Genomic DNA, 23,918 nt, shown 5'->3' on the forward strand with positions numbered 1-23,918 from the left:
CCCAAGATGGCTGCTGCAGAGGACACACCCACAAGGTAACAAACATTTCACACAGACAGAGTTGCAAGGTCTAGAATTAAAAACGTTAAAGAAAAACATATTGCTTCTTAACGGTTTGAAAGGTCTGATCTGTTTTTTGATTTAGTCAAAAACTAAAATGGTTGCTTTTTTTCATGCAAACTCTGCATAGAAGGTAAGAAACAAAATATGCCTGTGAAATGTCAACTCTCCAAGTTTGATTTAATTTTTCATAATTTCCCTTAGACATAGTGCACTAGTAATAAAAAAATAAAGAGTGTTTATTCTTGTAAACACTCCTTTATTTTTCTTATTTTTTCCTAAAGTCAAACATATGAATGAGACTGTTGTTTTTTAATTTCCTAAGAAAAAATTATAATGGTGTCCTTATTTTTTCAGAAAAACAAAACGACAGCGAAGTGTATCTAGTTTATTTTATTCATTTGACAGGTATTGTATACAAGACCTTTCATTTTTAAAAATCAATAAACAAGAATCTTTGTTGTACCAGACTTTAACTCTTTCAGCTAATTTCCTTCTGCAAACCTTTTGAGACAACAACATTGCACATGAAATCAAAACTATGCACATTTTTACCATCTAAAAGTGTATGCTTTGTAACACTACAACACTTATACTCACCAGTTAAAAGAGAAAAATATATCTTTTCAGTTTGAAAAGGCCAGCAAAGAATGACCTCTTCATGTGATTTAAATTGCTAGTAAATATTGAACTATGCAAGTTAACTGTATTTTTAATTTGTCTGAGCAATCAAAATATTAATTGCAATTTTATTTTATTTTTTTCCCTGAACAACTTTTTCTTCTCTGTCTTGCTCATGATACCAGTCATTTGTAGTTTTTAGTCTCCGAATATCTGTTTATATCAAATTACCTTGTTCTGTCATTTTACAATGTGGAAGTTTTTGCAGTTTTCCCTATTTAATCAATTTATAACATAAGGCAGGAAGTCATAATCTTTCTAAAGTCTCAGAAATGCAAAAGTTCCCACTTAGTTTACTTAGGCAACACTAGGGATTCTAACTAAGAAGGCCAATTTTTATCTTGGTGTTCATTCAATACCCTTACAGAACATATTAACATCATACACATACAAATGGCCACTTCCTGTTGGAATTGTCATTAGTGAGGATAATTTGAACTGAGGTTGACATGCTGCCCAGAGCCAAACCGTCTTGCTTCCCAACACTCCTGCAACATAGACGCCTTTAAACACACTCCAAGCCATTTCCTCAAATTGGTGCGGTATTCAAAGGGAAAGAAAAATGACAAAATTACCGCTTGGTTTTGGAACAGGTCCATGCTTCATGTTAATTGTTACTTTTTGCAAGATGCACTGTATTGCTTGTTTTGGTGTGCATTCAACCTGTTTAAGTACTTTCTTCTGTTTCTTCCTCCAGACAATTATATTTCCCATGAAAGGTTCTTCTTAAAGCAGTTTGTTTTGCTCTGTTCTTACAGTTTCTTCCGGTGCTGTGATTAATTCTAGCGCCCACCTCGGACTTTCTTGGAAGATTGAATTGCTCTAGTGTTTTTTCTTAAACTTGGATGAGCACTGACTGGGTATTGGTTACTTTTGGCATGTAAAGGATGCGTGGGCTCCCAGTGTTCATGACGTCGAACCACTCGGCTCTTCTTGCACATGAAAAGTGGTAGGAAGCCACTACTAAGTCATCCATTTGTATTTTTATCCACAAATGTGCTTGATAAAGTGGATGTTTAGAGAAAAAACGTCTGGTTGATGTTGATAAAGTGGATCAACATCTACTTTATCAACAGTGGATGCATTAATGTACTGAGAAAAACATTAATACATTCATTTATGAATGTATTACTGTATTAATGGATTATTAGGGGAACTCTGAAGGGATTTGGTTGAGCTAGATTTTATATTGAGGTTGTTTTTTTTTCTTTTTCTTTTTGCCTTAATTAACAGGCAAATCTCACTAAGACATAAGATCTCACTTTTAAGAACAGTGAAAGCAAGCACAAAGCCCACTTTTCACATTTTTATCAAATCCTTGTATCATTGCTCTTCCACTTTGAAATCATGCAAGGTTATGTTGATCTATCATGAAAAATCCCCTAAAACCACAATGAGATCAGTAGGTGCAAAGCGCTGTCATGGAAGGAACATTGTCATGTCTTGTGCATAAAAAGGTGATAGACTTGGTTGGCAAGTTAACATGGATGAGGGAGCTGCATGGCAATCAATTCTTCAGTCTCACTCACTTCATCAAATCACCTCCATCACTCTCCCCTAATCCTCACTGAGACGGAAGAGGGGGAGACTCGGAAAGCAGGAAAGGACAAGGAGGAGGGGAGTAACAAAGCAGGCCAAAGGCTCTGCTGACATCCATGGGAATCTGCAGATCCATTCATTGGCAATTATCGGCATCAATGCGGAGAGGCAGCGGCAAGGCGAGTGGCGGGGGCAAGGGGGTGTGGGAGAGTTTTGGAGGGTGGAGTTAGGCATAGTAAAGGTGGCTGGGGGAGGGTCAGTCCAAGAGGAAAATAATTGTGGACTGGGAGAACCAATGCACTGCAATGAGAGCGAAATTGAGAGGTGCTAATGTAGGTTTGTTTTTAATTTAGGGAAGGATTAAGCAGACTTCATCCTCTGAGGAAGAACACTTTAGTGCAACATTTCCCTTTTTCTCCTTGTCTGCTCTCTGGACAAGTAATTACAAGAAAGGAAATAATAATAATATATATTACAACCTCAAGGTACAAGTTGTCTTAGAAGAGGAGCAGACTAAAAGAATTCATGTGCTTTTATATTTCCTTCTTGTTTAAAGACACACACACACACACACACACACACACACACACACACACACATGTATCATACATCACTCTGACAGGCCATTTCACTCCTGGACTCAGAATTCAGACTTAAAGACCACCTCAAACAGTCTGCGTTGTTCCCGCCCGGTGAGAACGTCACTCTCATCCTGCTGCACACCACGTCTGAACTTTGTCCAAGTGCGAGAGAGAGCGAGAGAGAGCCAAATCCTGTCTGACAGCAAGAATTATGACAAATGAGTTATATTCTTTCCAGATACATTTCAGCAGAGGGAGATTCTGCCTCTTTAACTTTGAGTAGCCTTTATTGACCTTTACTGGCTGTCAAAGAGGAACCACTGCATTTAGGTGAAACACTCTTGAACTTTCAAGAGTTGAATTTCTCTACAAGTGTTGCTCATTTCTTCTCCCTGTGAAAAAAAAAAAGTAAAGTCAAAGGTCAAGTCAGGACTCACCCTTTTCGTTAGAAGGTCCGGGGACATTTTGGAGTTTACCTCGGAAAACACTGTCAGTTCAGGAAGTCTCATTATGTCTGTGGTGAATTTAGATAGATGGTGTCAAGTTGTCAGCAGCAAAGATAAATAATGTTTTAACATGAAGCTTTCAAAATGAAGTATCACAGTGTTAACATAAGATGAGAGCTTGAATGTTACATTATGATTTTGTAAATTTTAAAAAATATATATCTTGAATGGGAGGAGAATTTAATGTTGAAATCCAAAGTCATGTAATAATTAGAAAATGTAAAAAAAAAATGTATAAAGATACTTAGTAGGTGGCAGAGGAATAGTTACTGCCCCCAAAACTGTAGCTTTACATGAAACACTTTCCATCTTTAGAAATGTTTTTTGAACATTATAATAGGAGCACAACTATGCATCTATCATGCTTTGTTCCTGCTCTCTTTTGTTTTGTTTGTCATGACTAAAATGATAAACTACATTGCCAGAAACATCCACTCACCTCTCCAAATCACTGAAGTTGCAAGCACTTCCATGGCCACAGGTAAAGTTGGACAATATCAAGAAAACATGTAATGCAATGAAGATCCATAAGTTTTGAAGAACCAAAGTTGTTCTTGCTTTTATCCCATGTGTTTCTCCATCACAATCTTGCCACCATCTTTTCTGGACTTTATTTATTCAGCTATTAAAAACATACTTCTCGCATGAACCTCCAACAGATGACATGTATTATTTTCATGACACATTTGCATCCATGGCACTTAAAATATGATCTACTAAATATTCCATTGGTATTCTTCTGCATAGTCATTTTGGTTAAATGGATTTTTCTGTGATAATTGCGATTCAATATTTTTTTCATCTCTGACCACAAGGGCATAACATCAATCTCTTAGAAAACAATGAAGTGGAGCTGATTGGGAATGACAGCAACCCATACATGCAATAGTAGCCCACATAAAACCAGAAAGGAGGGTTTGTAGAAGCTGTGCCGCAGGGTGCACAGAGGTCAGCAACCTTCTGCAGACTCAATAATGACAGACCTCCAAGCTTTATGAGTATTTCTGGAATGGTTTGCCAGAGAACTTCTTGGAGTAGGTGTCCATGCCCAAGTGGCTATATCCAAATTTTGCATTATCGTTACTCCAAGTGACGCAGCCAAAAAATTAATTTTGGAGAATTTAATTTGGGAACTCTGTTTCCACACCAGTGCAGTCTGGTATTGAACAACTTGACTGAACAGAGCAGATCCAGTTCTGACCCACATATGTGGGTCCTCAAAGAGAATTATCAATCAAAAATTTTCTTGTTTCACAGAATAGTAACAAGTAGCATAACATACAGAGTAAGTGTGTATTTTATGCAGACATGGCTCCTTTTGAGAGCCATGACAAAACAAAACAAAACAAAAAACAGATTTTTACCAAGAATCATCACATGGAATATGACTTAATTGTCAGTGTTTGATAAATTATCTTTAAATGTATTTTGTAGTACATATCAACTTTATGGGAGCAAAGAAAATAAACCTTGAATTAGAAATCGGGTGACATTCTACTTACGTCATCAAATTTATTACAGTTTAAAGATCAGATTTCCTCAAAAGAACTTCACACGTGTTCAAATCTAAAACTCTGAGGACCATTATATAAAACACCTTTTGCTATATTTATTATAAAAATCCAATCCTAATGGTTCTTGTAGAAAGGAAAGATTATAGAAGCATCAGAGTAATAACCAGCATTTTTTAATGAGACGTAAAATAATGTCAGCAGTTGTTGCTGTCATTCATCAATAAGGCCAAAAGCATTTATAGCCAGATGTGCATGCCACTGGCTCAGATTTCACAATTTAGGGCTAAATTCTTGGATAATTTAGACTAATCCTAGATGCAGCAAAGTGCTGATGACTTTTAAAAATCTAAGAATACAGTAAATGTATTTGGCTTGAAAGATTAGTTTATTTTTTTCAAGCAATGCAATGTTTTTACATTGACCGCACTGGTGGATCCCAACTTGTAGGAATCCTTTGGGTGGGGAAAGCATTGACCTCTTGACACACACATAAAGTCCTTTTTATGTGCAGCACTTGAATTTAGGTGGCTGATATGTAAAACTGGCAGAGAACTAAAGAACACCTAGAACTCTTATGATAATGTATAACTGCACAGAGATTTGGTGCAACAGTCTGTATACTACGGCTCAATTTAGATCTTTGTGAATTTTCTACATTATATCTAAGTTTTTAGCTCATCAGAAAATAGACTTCCTGTTCACTGTGCACACATTTGCTAAATAGACATCGATCTCAGATAGCCAATCATTGAGCCAGATAAGATCTGTCATTCTTTTCCTGGCGCTGGTCGATAGCCATCAGCTCAGACGGTACTGAGCCTTTGTTTAGACAGCCAGTGGAGCCAAAGGCAGAAACATGTGAATTCATTGACTCACCTCATCACCTTACCACTCTTACTAACAGAATGCCAGAGCGAAGAAGCAACATTTCAATATGTTTTTGAAAATATTCATTTTTGGTTTCATAATGGAGGAGAATAGCTCTAAATTCAGCTTGCCTGCTGTGCGTGCACAGAAATTCAGGCTGGCTTTTACCTTGAAACAGAAGATGGTCGAAATCCTGTGGAGTCAGGCTTTTTGTTCCCTGGCGTTTGTATTTCAAAGGCTGCTTTGTCTACCTGTTCGTCCTGCTTGAAATATAGCCGGGAAAGTTGATGTTTCATGATCTAATCAGAGAGCCCAGTAATGTCCGTGTTCCTGCCAGAAATTCATGAGCTTCGTATTTCTTCGAAAGTTCAGGGTCCAGCGCCTTTCATATTTCTTTACAGAATGTCACATTCATATACAACACAGGGAAAATGTTAAATTATCAGCCAATTTGCATATTAGATGTTGCTTTTAGTGCAGAATAAAACTCTCCTTTTTAAAGCTGCAATGGCTTAGTTAGTTTATTTTCACATATGAACAAAATAAGTTCATGCAGATGAAAATGGAACAAGTAGGACAGATTATCTTTGGTTAAAACAACACTTACTGGAATGCAGGGGAAAACAAAATTTAAATTGCTTGTGTAACTTAAATTGCAGGAGCATAATCTAAAAAAATAGAGCAATCAAATCTTTAATTTGAGCATAACTTAGAATAACCCCAAAAGTCCATTTAGTCTTTTAAAACATCACAAGATAGGAGTATAAAAACAGAGTGATCTTCAACCACACGAACAATAATTTCTAGATTGTACATGTTTATTACAGAAAAGTTTAATTTTTGCCTCATTTGGACAAAATCTTATTTGTGTTTTTACCATTTTCAAAACACTTCCATTTGTTATGGTAGGACAGACCTCACAAATAACCAGTTAGATTGGATTTAATGGTTGTCATGGAAAGCTGATGGCCCTAAGGTTCTGCTCTTAGCTGCCATTCTCTAAGCAGTGAGCTTTGAAGATATTTATATTTTTTACCTTCTTTAACATTCTGTTCACTTCACAAAGGGACATACAGCATTAAGCACCAAGGAAAAGCGTGTCATAAGTTTAAAACATTGAGACACAATGATTATTAGTTTAATTCTAGTAAAAATTTAAAGAAAAATCTTGTTCCATTCATTTAAATTGATTATTTTATCATGACATTTTGTTTCTATATAATACTAACACACAACAGTGTTAAATATTGTTGAAGATCTTACGTTATGGTGAGCATAATATAAGATCTGAATGCAGCAGCAGGTTTTATCATTTCTTAAACTTGCTTTTTTTCTCTTTTTTTACAAAATGGCTTTTTACACTTTTTTTATCAGGGTGCCAGCAACTACCAAGTGCAATCTATGTCTCATAAAACATTATCGTTTTATGTCTCACACTTGCAGCAGCAAAAAGGCTTTTAGAGTGACTGCCACTGTGTTCATTGCTCAATTTGAGAAAAAGCATAGACCTACAACCGTGCTGTGAAAGCCTTATTTGTGTTTTTATGTCAGGTGTATGGTACAGTGCATGCCATGATTCAGTTCTTTCTGGGAAGTCTCATTGTTTTCTCTTGTGGATAAAACAGTCCCACAGCAAATCTTCCTGAGAACGACGACTAGCAAATGTCCCATGTCCACCCAAACCAGCTTGAATGACAACCTTAGTTTTTGGAGGTAAGTGTAATCTGGCACTTGTCAGGACCAGAGCCAAGTTTCTCATGGGTTATATAGGAAACCACTTATTGTCTGATTATAAATGGCCCTGGGAGCATGAAAATTACTGTAATGTTCTTTCTTTTTCCGCTTTTCTTGTTGGTGAGAAAACAAAACTGTAAAATGTTCTTGTTAAGACCATCAAATGCCTTGCTTCAAATCTTCAATTTTACGGCACACTATTCTCACATTTCACCCTGTGCACCCATTAAGTCACCTGGGAACTCCCCTGACTGATGGGAGAGCAAGCGTCAACCCAATATAAGAGAAAGAGGGAAGTGATAGTGACATTGTGGCCTAGACTGGGGAAACAGTCATCTTAGCTATCTGAAAAATTCCTTCAGCATAACATGCTAAACTCTGCTTTATGTGTTTACAACCTTGGCGGGTTAAAGTCCTGCTGAAAGACAGTATGAAGCTGTGGCTACCACAGCCAGCCAGAGCCAAGATTCACATATCACATGATTAGAGTGATGACCATAATGACGATGGCGGTGGTGGGGTTATCGGGAGGACGTTGTTGTTGGCCAAGAAAGCTGCATTTAATTTTTTTTTTTTTGGAGCTTTTGACTTTATTTTAAATTGGTGTTAAGAAAGACAATTTGAGGATATTATTTGTAGCTATTTATTGCTTCCACATGAAAGTAGTGTGATTGATTACTAACAGATAGTGTAGGAGGGAAGGAGTGTCTTGGGATTGGTGCATATCCTGTTTTTACCTCTTCTTCCCACTGCTGGTGAGTGCAACAGCTGGTCATAAGCTCCAGGCTCAGGCTAATGTGTAGGCTGGAGAAGCCTCTCCTAAGAGTCTCCAGCTGAACTGTGCCTTAGCCTGGAGTGGTGCTCTGGGGTTATCCGGCCTTTTGCCTGCCCCAGGTTAACCTTTCAGTTTCATCTCTCCCCTGGGCAGAACCCATTGCCATATTGAACACATTAACCCATTGACCCTGTGTGTCCTGCCTTCTGATACATGGGACGCTTAATTTTTATTCAAATGCAACAGTCCTTATTACTTCAGGCATCAGGTAAAGTATAAAACATGTAAGTTATTCTGCCTTATTGACATAACTGTAAAATAATTAGTCTACACAAAAAACAATATATTGCTTTTAGGAAAGCCACAAATATGTAAAGCCAAGAAACCAATGAAATGTGAAAACTGCAACTGTTGCTGTAGTTGTTTTTTTTAATAACATTAAAAGATCTTATGAAAATATTTAAATTAAATCTGAATAACTGTGAGGTGGAATAAATTAATTAATCTTTTTTGAGGTGAGTGTACAATCGTTGCACATTCAAAGACTGAAAATCTTTCCTCAGTCTTCAGTTAGATTGGATTCATAATTTCTTTCTCACATCGAAAGTGATCCTTAACAGGTTTAGATTTGATCTTTGACTGGGTCATTCTATCCCATTACTATGCTTTAATTTTGACAATTTTACTGCAGCGTTTGCTGTATGAAATGAGTTGTTTCAACCTAAATTGCACCTCCTAACAAGCTTTCCTCCAGTGTTGAGTTTTCTTGAGGAATCTGGTAAAGTAGTTTCTCTGTCCTTGTTGAAGAAAGCATCTCCACAACACAATGCTGCCAACATCATGTTTTACTTTTGGAATGGCTAATGCACAGTGTTGGTTTTCCACAAAAAGTGCTTTGCATGCAAACTAAAAGGTTCTTTTTTGGTCTAATCTGACCAGAATACCTACTTCAGCTTGTGTCTTTGATATTGCTGGCGGAAAACTGCAAACAAGGAATCGTATGGCTGAATCTTACAGCCATACGATGGCTGTAAGATCGTATGGTCTTACTATGATGGTTATGTCTGTGTCACCCTTCCACAAAGGTCAGATTTTTGAAGTGCATAACTAACAGTTGTGGACCTCTGCAGTTCCTCCAGTTACCATGGGTCTCTTGGAAGCTTTTGTCTTTAACACCTTTTTGCCTGGCCTGTCAGTGTGGATTGACAGCTGTGGTTTTGTTGATTGGTGGTACAACAGTTCAGCATTTTAACAGTTTGAGACAGAAAACTGTGTAGCAGTCTGATGGTTCCTTTTTTCTGTTTCTGCAGCAGCTCGGTATCATAATGAAAGGACCAAGACATTTGTAGAGTAATTACACATTGTGGACCAGGGATGTTTAGAACACAGTCACACCAAAAGCTGGCTCAAAATTTATTCAGCCAGAATTAGCAGGACATGCTCAGCCTCTGCTGATTATAGCTGAAGGCTAAGTGTTTGAGGCAGTATGCTGCAGGGCTGCCGGGTTGGTCAGGTGGGTGGCTAAAAGCAGGGAGACTGCCACGGGGTAGGACCGCTACTCTATCAGCCCCTGATCTGGCCGTCGTGCACAGGACTTAGGGCAAAAGCCGAGGATTATCTCCACTGCACTTCCACCTCTACCACCCACCGACTTTTTGCAAGACAATACAGAGCCATAGTTCCTTCTCCCTCTCTCCTAACGTGCAAGTGAAGACAAGGCAGTGAAATGCACACATCATTTTCCTGTCAGTTGTGGACATATTGACTCAATTTTAGCTTCTGTAGCAGTTTAAACACAAAATCAGCTTTTAGCCAAACTCTTTGTGTGTGTTTTAGGAGTACTGTTTGATTTTCGGTGCAGCTCTATTTCCTCTTATCAGGAAACAGAACTCGTTTTGCACGTTTTTTCAGATTCCATCTGAATTATTCACTCACTCAATCACTCATCACTTACTGATCAGCTCAGACAGCATTTGAAAACAAATCAACTGAGACATTTTAGTAAAATTTGAGTAAATTTGGTCTTAGCTGCTTTTACTGGAACAAATAGAGCACACTGTGATCATTTGACTTCGTCTTTTACTTTAAAATGATGCACATCATTCATTTCAATGTGACTAGCACAATTGGACAGCCTCCCAATGGTTAGACTCTTGATTCGAATGATGACCACAGGACCTAAAGCCCTTTCACCCCGTCCACTGGTGGGCTTCCCTCCACAGGACACTGCTTTAAAAGAGAGCTTGAGTTTCATTTCCTCATAACTCATGGCCTACTGGGAGCAATCCACATTTCTGCAAATTCACCTCGTGTGTTTAAGCAGGGAGAACATGGTTGTAGTGCTTTCTGATGAGCAGCTTTTTTGTCATGATGTCATTTATATTTTCTGACAAGCATCTTGTACTTATGTGGGTTAATAAACAAACATTAGGTGAATGAGTTTACTGCTGAAGTAAACACTGCAACAAATCAGACGTCAAGATCAGATGACATCGGTTGTAGCCCCAGGTTGACCCTGCAACACGGAAATTGAAGGCTTGAGAAATTTAAAAAACATAGAAAATACGGGGGATTTATTGGGGATAGTACAATTAAGTAAATTACCTCATGATAATAAGAATAAAGCTGTAATGCTTGCAGAGATTGTCTGTGATTGCTGACTGTTTCCTTTCCTTTTTGAGAACTCTCGCATATGATTTTCATCTAATCTAAGTGTTGCAGCTGTGGGGAGAGGAGTCGAAGAGATTTGTGTCATTCCCTTGTGCATTTCTTTGCCTGGGTTTTGCTGATGAAAACTGATATCAAAAAGATTACTGTCATATTTAAAGATTGAGAGCAGCTTTGTAATGTCTCTTTCTCAGGTTTAGACAAGCCCAGCAGGTTAAAAAGGCCTGTAAGAAGGCTGATCTGCGGTGGCATGTTCTGACTGCGCTGCCTGCTACACGCCCTGGCTCAGTCTTCAGGGCAGAGGTTGCAGTTTCTGTGTGCATATGCAGGTAGACGGTTTATGTCATATTGGAGGTAAGCATGAGCAGCACAGTCGACCTATGTTGGGCATGAAGCCAGGTGAAATAGTGAGAAAGATATTTAAGTGATGTGATGATAGCAAGAGTGGAAATAATGATGTCATCGTTTTGAAAGCTGTTATCCATGGATTTTATCAAACGTTCTAGCTTAAACGGACTCTTACATATTTAAGTTGTATTAAAACAGTCAGTCTTATAATCTATCAAACTCCATAAATTTCTCTATTTCAAAATCAGTTTGAAGAATGACTCCTTAAACTTTCCACTGATCCAAGATATTTGGATATTTCACCGGGTAAGGATTAATTTCAGAACCACTTTATAATGAGACTAAGCAGTGATTATAAAAAGAATTAACAAGAAACAGTAATCAAAAATATTTTTTTCTATCAATCATCCTAATAGCTATCCCAGGGATCTGCATTTCCAGTCCTTGGGGGCAGGCGTCCTGCATCTTTTTAGATGTGTCTGTGCTTCAGTACAACTGAGTCAAATAATTAGGTCATTAGCAAGATTCTTGAAACTTTGATTGCATACTGAGGAGACATCTGGAGAGACTGATTAGTCAATCAGAGTCTAACCTTGGATAAAACTGCTGTCTGATCTGATTGATTTTACACTTCCAACACATCAAATTCAGTGGTTTATGTAAGAAATGCTTGTGTTCTTTTCTTTTGTTACTTTTTATTGTATTCACTAGTGTTCTGTGAAACTGCCAAATTCTTTAGCTGTATTTAAGACCAGCAATATCTTACTGTACTAGTGTACCACATAAATAACAGAAGCAATATTTGCTGAATATAACATCTACAAGTCCCAAAACTGCAGACACATAAAACAAAAAACAACAAAAAAAAGAAAACGTTACAAAGGAATGTAAAGAAATTCTTAGTATTTTAAACTCTGAACATAGTCATTGACCCTTTTGCCATGTACTTCAGCCTCAGCACCACATAAGCATACATTATGACTTGTAGATCATCAAAGTAATATTGTGGCTGAAAATTTTAATATTATTTCCTCGAAAATAGAGAGAAAAGCTCCAGAATCCAAACTGCTGATAAAGCTTTGTATTAACAAAACTCTATGAGCCACATTGAAACTCACTTGTTGCATTTCCCACTACATAGTCTTTATGGCCCTGTGCTTGTTATTCAGAAATATTCAGAAATGAAATGAATTCAGAAATGAATGTTAATTTTTTACACGTGCTTTAAAACATTGTATGCATAGTTAAATCTTTAAATTTTGCTTTGGAAATTGACATACTTGCATCTTTTAGTATTATATTGAAATTGCACAGTTTTTGATTGACTATTTACTTAAAAGCGAGTCAGTAAAAATAGAAAAAGGAGAGACTGGTTGAAAGCATATGTCTAAGCAAAGGACTGTGTGGATCTGATATGAAAGGATTTGCATGTTATTTACCTTGTACATAGTGTATAAGATATCTACATTAAGGTAGGCCCTGGTGCAAGTTACAGAGGATTTATCTGAAGACATTCTTTCCACCTTCTCACCTTCCCATCATGCTCCTTGGTCTGGCCTCTGTAAACCACTTTGGAGGCACGTAGCTACTATGCTCCTGCCTCCACTTGCCCATGTCTGCATGCTGATTGCCCCAAAACAGCTGGCAAATGGCCACGTAAGTGTGCGCAGACCGCATTTGCCTGTATGACCAAAAGCCCTCACTTTACAGAGGGCTTGCCCACCAGCAATGCTGGTGGGAATTTACTTGCATCAAAGTAGATGCATATCATTTAATCTTGAAATAGCAACAGGTATGAGGACCATCTGGGCCTGCAACTCAGATTAAATGCGGAGTTAATTCCTCCTTGCTAATTTTAGCAAAGTGCAGCAGTTCTCATAAGAGAATCAGGAAGTCGATGGAAAGGAAGTGAATATACAGGTTCAACAAGACGGGGTTTACAGAGGACAACCAATTTGTCTTGTTTTTGTCAAGTTTTCCAACAATATTTCATGCACTGCATTTGTAGTTGTCAGTAAGCACAGAGTAGGCCCCTTTTGGGGAAGGCTTACATAAGTACTACCAAGACAAAACAACCACATTTTGTGACTGACATTTTGTGCATCAAGGTACATGCTTGCACAAGGGTTAGCTCACTTACTTTTATGGTAAAATTTGGATCTTTGAGTGAAGGCTGCAAGCAGCTCAAGGTAAGGTAACTGTTGACTGAGTTAGCTTAGCTTTGACAACACCTGGGACTATTTAGCATCTTGGCTAGAGCTACAGTAAGCTGCTGGAGAAGGTTCAGCTCAGTGGGAGAGAAATAAAGTCTACAAAGAGAGAAATTACTTTCTAATGTAAGCTTGGAGGGAAAGTTACCACATGTCGCTTGTCAAAGCTATAAACCAATTCACACTTTATGTCTCACTTTGTCTACAGTGCATGTCATTGCCCTGGTTTACAAGTAATATTGGATAGAAAGTTGAAATGAAACATATTAAGGATTAAGATTGATAATTATACCAATCAAATGTACTACGATCCCTTTGATCAACCAAAATGAAACAGTAAGAACTAGCAGACAAATATTTGACCACAAGTTTCACAATTTATATATTATTTAGTTCGGTAGGTAAAATATATATATAAATGCATTGAGGCGTAACATAATGAACAACTGTCTAGCAGTGTTTTGGTTGACCTTATTGATGCAAAAACAACTGTGCTCCAACAATTAATAGACTGAATTTCTAGATCGCTGATGGTGTTATCTTGGTGCAAAAACTGCAACTGGCGAGTCATATTTTCTCAAATATTAAGCGTAAAAATATCCACAGCTCTGGAAAACTTTTAAAGCCTTTTGTTGCCTTTTTTTCCTCACATGGTCATCATCTTGATTCAACAACAACAAACCTCTACAGCATCATGTAGAAATTCAGTGTTATTAATTTCCCTTGACTGATTATTGTACATCTGCAGATCTCCCATGAATTTTCTTTTTTTCTTCTGCAGCTGCTAGTTAATGCAGATTTAACAACAATCCGCCTAGTTCATTGAGACAGTTTAAAGCTAGGGCTCCTCTCATGATGATATTTCAAGACAAAAACCAGTTATTTTTTTCTTCTATCAGCGCAACAGCCAGGCACAGTACTTTTTGATGTACTGTACAAGAAAAGATTCTTGCTTTTCCATTTTGCTCCTTCTCTACTTTTCATGTAGTGCTACGTTATTTGGCAGTGATCTTTGTTTTGGCTCCATTTCCTGTACCAGGACCACACCATGGCAGCTCAGCCCCTCCACAGACTGTAAGGGTCTGGGTCATAAAGAGGGGTTTCTGACATAGTTGTGTGAGAACCTAGGGTAAGCCCTCTGTGATGGGTGGGGAAATGTTCCGCTCATTGCCTAGCATTGACCAGACGAGACAACCGCAAGCAAGCACTTGATGGTTGGCTCAGATTTACTTTTTTGGGGCCACTATCCCACCTCCATGTTCTGTGCTTCATTTTTGTTTTCTTGATCTGTCTTGAACAAAACCACACAAAGCAGAGGGACTGGTGCAGTAAGGCTGTCGAACAGCTCCACTCTCCGCAGAGCAGTGAGGTCATAGACTTTGAGCCCAAGCCTAAAACTTGGCTTGCTGCATGTGAACTGATTTTGAATCTCTAACACGTTGAGCCCCCTATTTCATCTTCTTCTCATGCTGTTTCATTTGTCCTCTCCTCTCGGAAATCTGACATCTTAACACCTCATCATCCTGCAATCTTCTGGTCTGGCAAAGAGGCAAAGAAACATATGGGATCCATAAGACTCATATAGATTACTCAACTTTAAATCTCTCATCCGTGCATAGTGGACTAGCTTTCTCACACAGCAAAAATTACTGGTGTCTTCTCATTTTGGCTCTCGTATATAGTGCCATTATGTGATGTGTTACATAATCACTGTCAAATGGGCTACATGAGGATGGCTTTCTTATATGGATTGCATTTTAAGGCATATACAGTGCCTGCAAAAGTATTCACACCCTTGAATTTCTCACATTTTTTTTTTTTACATTACCACCACACAGAGGCTTGTATTAAGATTCCAAAAAAACAACACAAAGCACTAAACAATGATGAAGTGTTTAGTTTCATTATCCTGCTACTAGTCCTGCCACTGACCAATCTTCTGCAAATTTTCTCTTAGGATTACTTTTATGCATTTCTCAATGAACGTGGACCAGCTTCTTCAGAGCATAATGCTATCACCATCATGGTTTACCAATGCCCTTCTTCTAGCTTCTCTTTAATATTTAAAATTTGTGTGTAATATGGATAAAATTTGTGATTTTTTTTTTTTTTTTACATGTAGCCGCATACGCTTTCTTGCCGTGTTTCCAAATAATTGAACATGTCTATCGAAATGATTTTTTTGTTTGTTTTGGTCATAATTTATAATGGTCGTGAAGAGAGAACTGAGCCAAAAAGTGAAGCTCTCGATTTACCGGTCGATCTACGTTCCCACCCTCATCTATGGTCATGAGCTTTGGGTCATGACAGAAAGAACGAGATCACGGATACAAGCGGCCGAAATGGGTTTTCTCCGTAGGGTGGCTGGGCTCTCCCTTAGAGATAGGGTGAGAAGCTCAGTCATCCGGGAGGGACTCAGAGTAGAGCCGCTGCTCCTTCACGTCGAGAGGGGCCAGTTGAGGTGGCTCGGGCATCTGGTCAGGATGCCTCCTGGACGCCTCCCTGGTGAGGTGTTCCGGGCACGTCCCACTGGGAGGAGGCCCCGGGGAAGACCCAGGACACGCTGGAGGGAATATGTCTCTCGGCTGGCCTGAGAACGCCTTGGGATTCCCCTGGAGGAGCTGGTGGAGGTGGCTGGGGAGAGGGAAGTCTCGGCCTCCCTTCTGAAGCTGCTACCCCCGCGACCCGACCCCGGATAAGCGGAAGAAGATGGATGGATTTTTAAAAATACTTGATTTTTTATTTTTTTAATAATACATCAAAATTTGAAAAGTAGTTAGGTGCAATTTTGCAAGGCACTGTAGATTTATAGGCTCTGCTGTGTAGCCATGTCTTTCGCTAAAGGTGCCAGATGCTAAATGTTTCTTCATCACTGGCTTGTAAACTTGTCTTTCTTCAGATCATGTTTAAACACCCACAAATTGGCAAGGATTTATGGGATGCTGATTATTGGCTTTCATGTTAAAATGACTGAGAAAAAGTCTTTTGTAATGGAGCACACTGAAGTGACAAGAAAGTAAAATCTTTTTTGAAAAAAATGAGTGCATTTGGTTTGAGCCAAAGGTTTTTAACAGTTTGACAAAGTTACCCTTTCTGACATGTGCAAAGCAATAGTAGAAACAAAAGAAAATAACTTTCTGTGCTATGATGTGACTTACACCCTGCAGCTTCAAGGGCCTTTTTTCCACGATGCAACGCTGATTAGCAATATGCTTCTCTTGTTCAAACCATGCTGAAATATTATACATGATGGGACATGAGAATAAGTCTTGGGAACATATTGCATGTCAGTCACATATCACGTTGTTTTTCAAAAACAACTTCACAGACACAAGGGTGCCAGCATTGTTTCTGCAATGCCAATTTTGCTGGGTTTATTTCTTTAGTTTACAGTGAGAAATGAGAGAATCCAAAGAAAAATGGCATACTTCCTGCATTAGAACGTGTCATGTTTCTGTCTGACACAAACAGCGCCTTGTCTCCCAGCGCAATTTACCTGTCCCGTAGTCATAAGGGCTGTTGTTCCCCTTCGCTTCGTCAGGCTGCAGAGCACAGTTCACTGGGAGGACAGGCTTATGTAGATGTTGTCTTGGTGATGCAAAACTCCTTGACAATGAATCCGGCCTAATCAGCAAGAGGGAAGAACTCAACTTCATTTATTTTTCTGTAGCACAGGCAAGCTTAGGATTTCCAAAATGTTCAAGAAACAGGAATAAAATAACAGAATAAACAAAACTCGCTCAGAAACTTTAAAAAAAAAAAGATAGATTGACCTTCACCGTGAAGATGTAAAGTAAATCTAAAAGACTACTGTGCTGCCTTGGCAGATTTGGTACCAAGTTTATAAGTAAGCTGAGCCCCACCCTGCTCTCTCAGCCTACTGTGTTGAAGGCTTCAGGCCAAGCTCAGTGAAAAAGTGTATGAATACACAGTACACTGCTCAGACTTGTTTGGCCTGTTACTGTAGCTGGAGAATATCACTCCAAACGGACTGTCGGCAGGTTTATATCTGATTGCCCAGTGTGTGCTCTGCATTTGGTTTTTGGACACTTGCTTGTGCTGGTGCATATGCATGCATAAGACTTGCAAACTAAAATGAGCAATTAAGAGATATAAAGTGCAATAATGCATTGTTCACCTTCTGAATGTTGACAAAACACAAAAACAGCACTTTCCTCTTTATCCATGAGTATTTTGACAATTAAGGTTCATGAACAGATTGGATCAAGCAAGCTTTATAAATCACATTCATGTCTCAAAACATAGTAGATTTTATTGTTAATCTCTTGAAAAGTCTCATTCTGACGTTAAAAGGAGACTGGATTCATTCCAGAACTAACTGGCTACTTTATAACTGCATAGCTTTTGGAATTAAGGTGGAAATTAAAAAGAGAATGAGAACGAAGTCAACGAATTGGGTGGGTGGCAGTGCAAGGTTTTCATGATATAGTCAAATTTGCAAGAGCACACTGCTAAGTATTTTGCATTGGTAAAACAAAGAATCCCAATTTATGAATCCAACAAATGTTCTGTCCACAAGGACGCTGTCTTGTGTGGAGACATAGTGGATGGATGTAATTCATGCCTCTCCAGTTGCAACCCTTAAGGACTGGTGTCTTGTCAGTTTGAGATGTGTCTGCTTCAACGCAGCAGATTAAAACGGTCCAAATACCTCCTGATCTTGTCAAAGCAGAAGGCTGCCTAAACATTTGGTTGGATGGAATTTGTCACGGTTCCAGCCACTGTAAATAATGTAATTATTACTTCAACTTCACCTATGGTTTAAAACTAGGTAGGTTGTTCTTTCCTGACCCATAGAGATGTCGTGCTATTTCTGATTAAGATTAAAGTAGTAGAAGCAGTTTGTAATGCTGGATTACAGGGAGGTGATTGGCAAACCTGAAATCAGTTATTTGAAGGGATTACTAGACACTTTAGTTCATGAGCCTTCATTGTCAAGCTCCATGTTTGCCTGTAGTGCAAATTTTTCATGTTTATCATAACACAATTGGTGTCAGGCTAGTTTGTATTTGATTTGTTCTTACTTATTAATCTTTTAAGCACTGAGACCTCAAAAAGAAAAAAAACTATATTTGTTACTCGGTGTGTCTCATTGGCCATATCAACCTGTTTTTATTGCAAAATGTAAATTAGGAAAATGTCTGCCTGTTGTTCATTTATCAGGAAATCTCACTCTGATTGGATGCCTGGGGTGAGAGATAGTTGTCAATCAACTGCACCTAAAAAGCTCCTCTGTACCTTCCTGTGAAGACATTTTCACAGTCATATTTGTTTATTTTTGCACAGCATCTCCAAAAAGAGGCATTCATTCAGAAAATATGAACACAGAGTCCATGAGCTAATAGTTTGAGTTCAGCAAACGGAGATGGGTGGGTGACACATGGTAGCTAATATGTGTTACTTTATTTGTCTTGTACATTACATTAAGTTGAAATGCCTGCATACCTGCCAGCTTTGATTTATGGGGGGAAAAAAAATCAGCTTATGTAGCTCTTAAGACTTGGAAGTTATTTCATGAACCCTTACGTTTCTATTTCATATTTCATTTGGATGGAAAACTTTCACTTTATTACATTTGCCAAACATACAAGTTGGGATATGTTAAAACTGGAGATGAGGGTTTCTACTAATTAGTAAAACATAAGAGTGAAAAAAGTGTAATGATGAATGTTGTGGATAATTTGCGTTAGAGATGATGAGTGGGTGGAAAGATGACGTGATGATAAGCAACAAGCTGGATGACAAAGGCCTGTCAGCACTACCATCTCTATGGTGATAGTCAAGTGTTTTCTTTAATGACTGTGAGCCACTGCATTCAAACAGACTGAAATATTAACAGTGTCTGTCAAAGAGGCCGATCTACCTCACACATGATGAGCTCATCAGCTACTGCGTGGAAGTGGAAAAGGCTTGTGTTTGAGATGCCCACACACCAACATGATGATGCAGGTTTATTAAGAAAAAAACACACACACACACTCAGGTACTGATGTAATAACTTTTGCTTGACAAAAATAAATAAATAAATAAAATAAGAGAAATCTTACGTACACCCAGAGGAACTGCGGGGGAGGAGAATGACAGAAACAAATTAGCAATATTGTTCATGGAGGGATGTTTGGGGGCCTGCATATGATGTTATCACTGTCGTCTGATTGTATCGCTCCTCGAAGTTGCCCTACAAGATTGAGCGGGGATGGAAGGAGCCTTTGTCACGTCTCATTGCTGTAACCTGGATAACAATGCTGATGTTTACACCAGAAGGCAGCTTGAAATCTCAGCCTGAAGTTCCCTCGCTTCCGATACACATTACCTCACAATCATGCCCTTTCGCTGTGATGAGATGAATTTGATAGCTAAACGATGTGATTTACTGACATCCAGAAAAACTGAGCTGTCATAATCAAAGTATAAATCTTATAACTGCAAGCCTGTCCTAGAACAACACCCATAAAATGTGTTTTTTCATGTTTCTTCACACACAGATGATAGCTGGTGACTCTGCTTATTAAGCCTGAGCACAGAAGGTGCTCATTAAAACTGAAATTGATATGTGCCTGTATCTCCAGTTGCTTAACGCCTTTGTTCAGTTTGGGAATGCCTCTGTAACCCGGAGTGCTTGGCAATGAAGCACTGGCCCTTTTTGGCTCTGTGGCCTGTTGTGTCTTTGTCAATCACCCAACCCTGAGAGGAAATGGCTGTGTGGGACAGCAACATCCTGGCAAGCACCTTGGGCAGTTGATACCATGGGAATGCACATTAAACACAAACTCAGGGCATTTATATTGTTGAACACTATCATTGTGTGTAGAGTACATCCAATAGTCCGAAGACTTTTTCTTTGTTTGTGAGGACCTGTTGAGGCTTTGACCATTTAATTAAGATTACATTGAACATCTATGATCTCTAACTTCATGATCTGAAATGGCTATATTTTTATTTTTTAATAAATAATTCTCTTGAACTTCACAGGTCAGCAATTAATCTGCCAAACAAAACTGCTGACAATCTATTTAAGGTGAAAATACACAAACAAACAAAAAAGGAAATAAAGGGAAGGAGGGGAAAATGCGAGGAAAAAAAAAAAGCAGAAGAACCACTAATATAAAATACAGTCCTGTGAAAAAATGCTGAGTCACTGATGATCGTTTTATATTTCAGACAAAAGGGATGAAATATTAAGAGTAACAAAAAGCAATTGAGGCAGTCATCCATCCATCCATGAGCGTGATCATGAATCAGCGTCTGAATGTAACATTATCAGACCTATGGTGATATAAAACATATATCCTTGTTTCTTACAGGATATATGCTTGCAAATAATGTTCAGCTGGTACCAACATTAGTTCATGCTTTTACTGATTTTGTTGATCTTCTGAAACAACTCTGCTCAGCCATCAACATAGAAACATTGATACAAAAGGGTCATATCAGATAGTCTAATTTCTAGTGTCACGATTCTGTAATCACTGTAAAAAATATAACATAGAGCAAAGCCAGAGTTTAAATCTGACTCAAACCAATTTGTTTAGCATGGAGCAGGAAAGTGGAAACGGATACCCACTGTGGGACTTGCGTTCCACTGTGTTCAAGAAAATGACTTCATGCGACCAAAAGCCTTCAATGTGGCTCCTGTATTTCCCCTGTAGCATGTGCACCGTTCACCACGGACTTTCAAAACATGTGCTTTACTGTTTTTTACATGGAGATGGTGACATTGGTCAAATCTGGTGTGATTTAGAAACAGCAAAGGTTTTAGTTTAGGTATTTGTAGATTTACTACTTCCCTCTGCAACATTGTGACGCAGACATAAAGCAGAATTGTCTCAGTAGCACAAAAACAGAGTTATGTGCATTGATATAACGTACTTGTGAGGAAGAATCCTTCAACTGATTTCTCCCTTTTTCCCCGTTTTGGGGACTTTTTTTTCATATGAGCCTAAAAATATGTGTAATAAGTACCAGAGGAGGGACCTAGTCACTGTTTTGCAAGTCTCAAGTAAGTCTCAAGTCTTTGTCCTCAAGTCCGAGTCAAGTCTCAAGAAAAGATGATCAAGTCAAGTCTCAAGTAAGACAAGCAAAAGTCTCAAGTCAGGAGCTTGGAATTTCAAGTCTTTTCTAGTCGTTTTAACAATGTTCCAATTATGCAAAATGTAAATAATAAGCTGTGTGTTCTTTTTAAAATCAAACACAGAAAGCACTCATTACAAATAAAGCACTGTGGTTCTGAATTTGGATGTCATGGTAAAATAAATATCCGTCAGTCCAAGTGGGGTTAAATCTACAGCCAATTTCACTTCTCAGTTTTGATAAAAACATGTTGCTTGAATCAAGCTTGCCAGAATCAAGACAAAATAATGTGCTGCATTATCATCCAAAAACATTCAGAACTACCCCACAGCGTTGCGTTCAGGATCCTTACAAATGTACATTTTTTTACTTTTACAGAAATTTCTGAAGGATAGCAAAATTATTGGATTTTGATTTGTTTTTCTAGCAAAATTATACCACCTGCAGATGGTATTTCAAAGGCCATCATGCTGCCATTTGAAGAGTTATAACTGAAAAAAACAGTAGACTTAATGCAGTGACTGCAGTTAACAATTTATTTATTTATTTGTCAATATAATTTCCCAACATAAATGTCTTCAAATTCACTCATACTTGTCAAATTTTGGGTTTGAGAATATGGGAAATGTCTCTGTCCGGTGCTACTGTCAGAGGAGGGGGGAAGGGGATATTTATAGGAAAATACTAATACGGGAGTAGGGTGGGAAAGAGGTGTAAGAACCTGTAGTTTCCCTTATGAATACACCATCCATCCTGTGATGGAATTGGACCTGGTACATCATTATGATGGGACGGAGAGAAACTCTCTTCCCTGAGTTCAGGTACAGAACCTGCTTTCTGATCCGGACCCCGCACACTATCCACCATCTTCCTGAGCTTACATGGTGCATATTAATGTGAATACGTTTGAATCACCGGATATACAGCATGACCAAACATAGCAGACAAGTGAAAGATAAGTGGTATCACCAACATAACCCAGAGTTGCTAACACGATGTTAGCCAGTCAGTTGTCTCACAGTAAAAGAAAAGTACCGCTTACCTTTTTGTGTAACTTCAAATGCAGAACAGTTGGAAGTTGTTGTATCTCCATCTGAGATCCTGGTCTTGCAGGTTTTGCATGTTTCACTTTGTTTTTAGTTGGATATTTCATGATTGATGTACCATCCATCCATCCATCCATTTTCTTCTGCTTTTTCCGGGGTCAGGTCATGGGGGTAGCAGCTTCAGAAGGGAGGCCCAGACTTCCCTCTCCCCAGCCACTTGTTCCAGCTCCTCCGGGGGAATCCCAAGGCGTTCCAAAGCCAGCAGAGAGACATAGTCCCTCCAGCATGTCCTGGGTCTTCCCCGGGGCCTGATTGATGTACCCAAAAGAAATTACTCACAGGAGCATATATACTTTGAGCGTTTTTCCGTCTCTTATTTGTGCTGCAGCTTTCGCACACATACATATGGAGTGTGGAAAAACAGAAGGACGGTCTGTGCTTGTTAATACAGAATGAGTGAAATTACTTAAGGGGGCCACTTTATAAATATGTGTCTTAAACTTTTGACTTGGGTAAAATATCAAGTCTTTTCAAGTAAAGAGCTTTAAGTCAAGTCAAGTCCCAAGTCAATGGTGTGAAAGTCAAAGTCCTGTCTGAGTCATTGAGCATTTTTTCAAGTCAAGTCTCAAGTCTTGATTTTAATGATTCAAGTCTGACTCGAGTCCAAGTCATGTGACTCAAGTCCCCACCAAGTACACATATCTAAGTTTGTGTCCTTGAGCAGCATTGGAAAGAAGTCTAATTTTTAAAACGCTTTGACAACATCACTACGTACTGACTGCACACATGCACTTTCACTTCTCTCTTCGTTCTCATGTCTGTCTGAACAGAGTGAGATCATTAAACACATTTTTTTTGCATTTTACTGGCTAAAACGGGAAGTCCTGAGTCTGCTGCTACGTCTAAACTGGCCCTCCTTTTGTTTCATTTCCACTGCGTCGTGACGTCAGGAACGTGACAGTTTACTTCAGAGTGGTATATGCTATAACCTCGGTGGCCAGTGTTTCTGCTTTCTCCAGAGCTAGCTGGGAGCGTCCTGCGGCTTTAAGAGGTGCACTCCCTTTGCCACGGATAGTACAGATTTCGCACATTGCCAAAGCACCACTTTGATGTGGGGATTTACAGCTTCTGTTTAAGCACATTGATTCCCTTGTCTTCATATGCAGCATGGTATGGTAACATGATTTTTCAACATGACAGCTAGGATAAAAAAAAAAATAAAAATCCCACTTGGTTATAAAGGTTGCAACAAATATGATCTACATTATGAGTTTAAGGAATCTGACCAGAAGAGAACTG

The 23,918-nt window shown here is 38.7% G+C and overlaps 1 long non-coding RNA gene across 1 annotated transcript in view; it reads left to right on the plus strand.

The window, feature by feature from the left end:
• The window catches only part of LOC122821792, an 86,491-nt gene continuing 62,573 nt past the window's right edge, over nucleotides 1–23,918 (plus strand). Inside the window, exon 1 of the long non-coding RNA XR_006369064.1 lies at nucleotides 1–35. This is a non-coding gene — a long non-coding RNA (uncharacterized LOC122821792). The remainder of the gene's footprint in view (nucleotides 36–23,918) is intronic.

Source organism: Gambusia affinis, linkage group LG19 (assembly GCF_019740435.1).
Source record: "Gambusia affinis linkage group LG19, SWU_Gaff_1.0, whole genome shotgun sequence".
Lineage (NCBI taxonomy): Eukaryota > Metazoa > Chordata > Actinopteri > Cyprinodontiformes > Poeciliidae > Gambusia > Gambusia affinis.